Here is a 6,000-nt window from a genome sequence, read left to right on the forward strand (position 1 = left end):
TCATATGTGTTAGTCCTAATGCTTCAACCCAGTCATCTGTGTTAGTCCTAATTCTTCAACCCAGTCCTCTGTGTTAGTCCTAATGCTTCAACACAGTCATCTGTGTTAGTCCTAATGCTTCAACCCAGTCCTCTGTGTTAGTCCTAATTCTTCAACCCAGTCGTTTGGGTTACTATGTTAGTCCTAATGCTTCAACCCAGTCCTCTATGTTAGTCCTAATGCTTCAACCCAGTCCTCTATGTTAGTCCTAATGCTTCAACCCAGTCCTCTATGTTAGTCCTAATGCTTCAACCCAGTCCTCTATGTTAGTCCTGGTGCTTCAATCTAGTGATTTATGTTAGATCTGGTGCAAATTCCAGTTCCCCAGGGCACTGAAGGGGACATTGCCTTGAGTAGAGTGGCGTCTTTTGAATGTGACGTTATGTATTTCTGACTCCCTCTGGCCTTGTGGCAACATTTCCTATCTGGCCCTCAGACCATCATAGCCACTTAATCATCCCCAGCTTCCAAATGGCTCATTCATCTCCTCTCCTCCCTCCGTAACTATTCCGCAGGTCGTTACTATGGAAGGGAATGTGCTTTTATTTAACTTACCTGGTCAAACTAGGAAAGAAAATCTAATTAAAACACAGTACTACAAAGTCCCTTGTTCTTCAGCCTACTCCTGTAATATCCTTTATATTAAAGCCAGTCTTGGTTGCAGTAGGAGTCTAATACAAGCTTCTCTATGTAATATTCTGTTCGTTAAGAGGCAGTCCTGATTGTCTAAGAATGTAATCAGCCACTGTCCATACAATATTCCTCAGTTGAAGTCTATGAGTGTTATAATTGATTTTTTGAAGGGGTAACAATGTAATGTGTTCCCACAGCCTGCAATTACATGTATAACCCCCACCCCCCACACACACACACAAACACACACACACAAACACACACACAAACCTCAATATGTAGCCAATCGTCTTTCCTGGGTTGGATGTCTGGCTTTATAACGGTTTAACAGCCAGATTGTGGTTCGTTCCAGACCCTGGCTGCTTCCAGAATGGCGCTCAATTAATTACCCGAAACAGGTGATAAAATGTAGTGTGCAACGAGGAAACTAGGGCCCCATTTAGGAGCCATGCTTCCAGGTCGTTGCTCTGAATAAGAATCTGTTTTTAGTTTACTTACCTGGTGAAACAACGATTACAAAACAAAGAGTTTGATCTCTGACAAATTGGGGTGAAATGGTTCTGTGGAAATATGTCATCTACCTCTAATGGAGCAGACACTCAACTTCACTGAGAAGATCATTTTGCTGAAGCTGGTGGATTCCCATGGTCTCTTTTCTGCATTTGTATGGATTGTGTGTGTGTGTGTGTCTGTGTGTGTGTGTGCATGTGTGTTATCGCGGACATTATCATTGGTGTGTTTTAGTGTTTTGTCATTGGTGTTTGTTGGTGTGTTATTATAGGTGTGTTTTAGTGTTTTGTCATTGGTGTGTGTGCATTTCTATGAATACATTTATTAATATCAGATGTGTGCATGCGTGCGTGCGTGTTTGTGTGTGTGTGTGTCTTTTTTTTTTTTGGTCTTTATGCCAGAGTCGATTTGTTAGACTGGATTGTTATGAAATGTGTGTGTTTGTGTTTTGTTTACAGTATGTGTGTGTTGATGTGTCTGCAGGTGTGTTTGTGTGTCTGTTTGTGTGTGTGTGTGTCTGCCCACTTGGTTCCATATGAATGACATATGTTGGTACTGTAAATAGATGTGTTTTTAAGGATGTATTGATTGTTTGTATGTGTATTTTGGGAAGTGTGTGTGTGTTTTGTTTGTTTTGGGAAGTGTGTGTGTTTTGAGAAGAGTGTGGGTATTTGTGTATATGTGTGTGTTACAGTACATCTGTTGTGGTGTTGTTGTGTGTGTATGTAGTTAACACCCGGTATCCATTACCCTGGCAGGCAGACAGGCACACACACACACACACACAAATATACTGTACACACACACACATACACAAACATACTGTACACACACACACACACACACATGCAATACCCAGATACCTACACCCTGTCTCTCCACCCTGTTCCTCCACTACCCTGCCCATCTACCGTCCTCCTCTACCCTCCTCCTCTACCCTGTCCCTCTACCCTCCACCTCTACCCTGCCCCTCTACCCTCCTCCTCTACCCTGCCCCTCTACCCTCCTCCTCTACCCTGTCCCTCTACCCTGCCCCTCTACCCTCTTCCTCTACCCTGCCCCTCTACCCTGCCCCTCTACCCTGTCCCTCTACCCTGCCCCTCTACCCTCCTCCTCTACCCTGCCCCTCTACCCTGCCCCTCTACCCTGTCCCTCTACCCTGCCCCTCTACCCTCCTCCTCTACCCTGCCCCTCTACCCTGTCCCTCTACCCTGTCCCTCTACCCTGCCCCTCTACCCTCCTCCTCTACCCTGCCCCTCTACCCTGTCCCTCCACTCTGTGTATGAATGTGTGTGTGCGTGTGTATATATTTGTGTAGTTATAACTTGTGGCTGCGTGTCTGTCTGATTGTCTGATATCAGTAAGCTTTATAAATTATAAAACACTTGCCTTAATTAACACTAAACCATGATAAACCAATCTAAACTATGCTAAAACAATGTAAACCAATGTAAACCATGCTAAACCAATCTAAACCAAACTCTTTAACTCATCTTAGAGTCGCATACATTACATACAATGAGTTATATTCCAGCTCTTGGATATGGTGACTACGAGGTTAAATCCCAGTGGAACAACAGCCTGTCAGGCTCTGTCCTCCCTGGCTTTTCTCTCAGTCAGCACAGACATCCTGTTGTAAACCCGTCACTGTTACACACACACACACACACACACACACACACACACACACACACACACACACACCGCTACTTTATAGAGCTTCTGTTATCAACCAGACAACATGGCTTATTGTTCCATCTCCTTGAGGTTGAACTCCACAGGCTGACCTGGTCATAGGGCCTGTGCACCAGATTACACCCACGGAAGACCTCTCTCTGTACCCAGACCCCCCCCCACCACCACCACCACAGACCAGAGTAATCAGGCCTCCTTTCTACACTCTGAGAGTCTGCTTTAACGTCTAGCTAATCTGTGTCCTGAGAGTTGCAGATTACCTATTTTACAGTTTATAGCGCAAGATCAACTTGTTAACCGATATTACAGGCTCCAAATGTCTTCATTATTTGATATTGTAATTTTGCCCTATTTCTCTCCATAATTTTGTGATAGCCACGGTTTTGTCCCAAACCGCAGCTGAAGTTAGGAGAGTTTTAAAAAGAGTGAACCCTCGGAAGTCACCACCGCCAGATGGCATTCCAGGCTGTGTCCTCAGGGGGTGTGCTGACCAACTAGAGGAGGTTTTCACCTCCATATTCAACCTCTCCCTGTCTCTGTCTGTAGTCCCCTCCTGCTCAAACAGACCATCGTCCCTGTACTGAAGAAACCTTCCATCACCTGCCTGAACAACTACCCCCCTGTAACACTGACCTCCACCATCATGAAGTGTTTCTAGTGGCTGGTCAGAACCCACATCGGCTCCACCCTTCCTGACACCCCTTTCAATTCACATACCGCCCCAGTAGATCTACGGACGATGCCATTGCCCTGATGACACACACCGCCCTCTCCCACCTGGAAAAACACACTGCCCTCTCCCACCTGGAAAAACACACTGCCCTCTCCCACTTCACATACGTGAGGATGCTGTTTGTGGACTACAGCTCTACACTATTGGGCCCGCCAAGCCTGTTCCCAAGCTCAGGACCCTGTCCAGTTCTCGCCCCAGGTGGTGAGAATGGGCAACCTCACTTTCTCTGCACTGACCCTGAGCACTGGAGCTCCCCAGGGCAGCGTACTCAGTCCCCTCCTGTACTCCCTGTTCACGCATGACTGCATGGCCACACACAGCTCCAACATCATCCTCAAGTTCACGGATGACACAACCATCTTGGATCTCATCTCCAACAAAGATGAGACCACTTACAGAGGGGAGGTAAAGAACCTGGCTACATGGTGCCAGGACAACAACCTCTCAACATCTGCAAGACGTGGACATCAGGAAGTGGCAGAGGGGGTTCATGCCCCATACACATTGATGGAACTGAAGTGGAGAGAGTCTTTGAATTAAAGTTTCTGAGCGGGTTCATCAAAGATGACCTCATTTGGTCCAAACAAGCCTACTCAGCAGTGAAACTGTCCCAAACAACTATACTTCCTGAGGAGCCTCAAGAAGTTTGCCATGTCTGTAAAAACTCTCACCAGCTTCTTACAGGTGCACCATTGAAAGCATCTTCTCAGGCTCCTCTGTCGGAAAGTCGGAGCACTCACTTCCAGACTCACAAACAGTTCTTTCCCTCAGGTCATAAGGCTCCTCAACCAGTTACACTGGTCCATGATCATACTGATCAGACATTCCAGATGCTCTGATGTCCTTTCAGGTACTTTTAATGAGCATTAGAATATTCCTTTGCATGTACCATTCATAAACATATTACACTCATGCATCTATAATACTCAATACTTCTACCATACTGTTCATGCTCCCCATTCTACTATTTCTAAAATGCTAGTTTACACTGTTATGTTTATTACTGCCATACTTGCCACATCCATTATATTCAATACTACTACCAATATTGCTGCTAGTTTACAGCACTCTTTTTAAACTGCTTCTAGTGTACAGTGTTATATTATTGTTTTATCCTCTTGATATAGTTTTTGCTCTTTATATATTTTTTTCTTCTTCATTCTCACAATGTAGTTCTAGTGGGCTGTGTTACCATTCAAAAGCTTATTGAACTCATATGTATCCATAATATTCAATACAATAATATTATGAATAATATTCATTCATTTTTTCAATGGTGAATTAAACTTCAAATGGTGTTCTATTGTAGAAAAAGCTCTATCTACTTCCAGGGCCTTTCACCGCCCCCTCACTCCTCTCACAGGTTTCCCTTTTCAGAATAGAAGGTATGTGGGAACTGTATAAACATGATCAGTTAAGACTTTGTGTAAATGGTGGGTTTGAATGAGTCTCAGCCTTGATCCCTTGACTGTCTGTGGTCCGGGTCTGTCTGTGATCCGGGTCTGTCTGTGATCCGGGTCTGTCTGTGGTTCTGGTCTGTCTATTGTCTTGGTCTGTCTTTGGTCTGTCTTTGGTCCTGGTCTGTCTGTGGTCCGGGTCTGTCTGTGGTCCGGGTCTGCCTGTGGTCCTGGTCTGTCTATTCTCTTGGTCTGTCATTGGTCCTGGTCTGTCTGTGGTCCGGGTTTGTCTGTGGTCTGGGTCTGCCTGTGGTCTGTCTGTGGTCCTGCTCTGTCTATTGTCTTGGTCTGTCTTTGGTCTGTCTGTGGTCCTGGTCTGTCTATTGTCTTGGTCTGCCTGTGGTCCTTTTCTGTCTATTGTCTTGGTTTGTCTTTGGTCTATCTGTAGTCTTGGTCTGTCTGTGTTCCTGGTCTGTGGTCGTTGGCCTATCTGTGGTCCTGGTCTGTCTGTGGTCCGGGTTTGTCTTTGGTCTGTCTGTTGTCCTGGTCTGTCTGTGGTCCTGGTCTGACTGTGGTCTGGGTCTGTCTTTGGTCTGTCTGTGGTCCTGGTATGTATATTTTCTTGGTCTGTCTTTGGTCTCTCTGTGGTCCTGGTCTGACTATGGTCTGGGTCTGTCTTTGGTCTGTCTGTGGTCCTTGTATGTATATTTTCTTGGTCTGTCTTTGGTCTCTCTGTGGTCCGGGTCTGTCTGTGGTCCACGTCTGTCTATTGTCCTGACTGTCTGTGATCTGACATTAGACTTGACAGTAGGCCATTGTTCTCCCACAGATGTTCCAGCTCAGACAGATAAGATCAGATCAAGGCTCTCCTCTTCAGGAGGTCTTTTCTATTAGTTCAGAGGCTATCTCTCCTTCCCCTCTTCACCTCCCTTCCTTTCTCCTCAAGCATCATCCTCTCCCATTCCTCCTTTCTCCTCAAGCATCATCCTCTCC

Source organism: Esox lucius, chromosome 3 (assembly GCF_011004845.1).
Source record: "Esox lucius isolate fEsoLuc1 chromosome 3, fEsoLuc1.pri, whole genome shotgun sequence".
In the NCBI taxonomy this organism is placed as follows: Eukaryota; Metazoa; Chordata; class Actinopteri; order Esociformes; family Esocidae; genus Esox; species Esox lucius.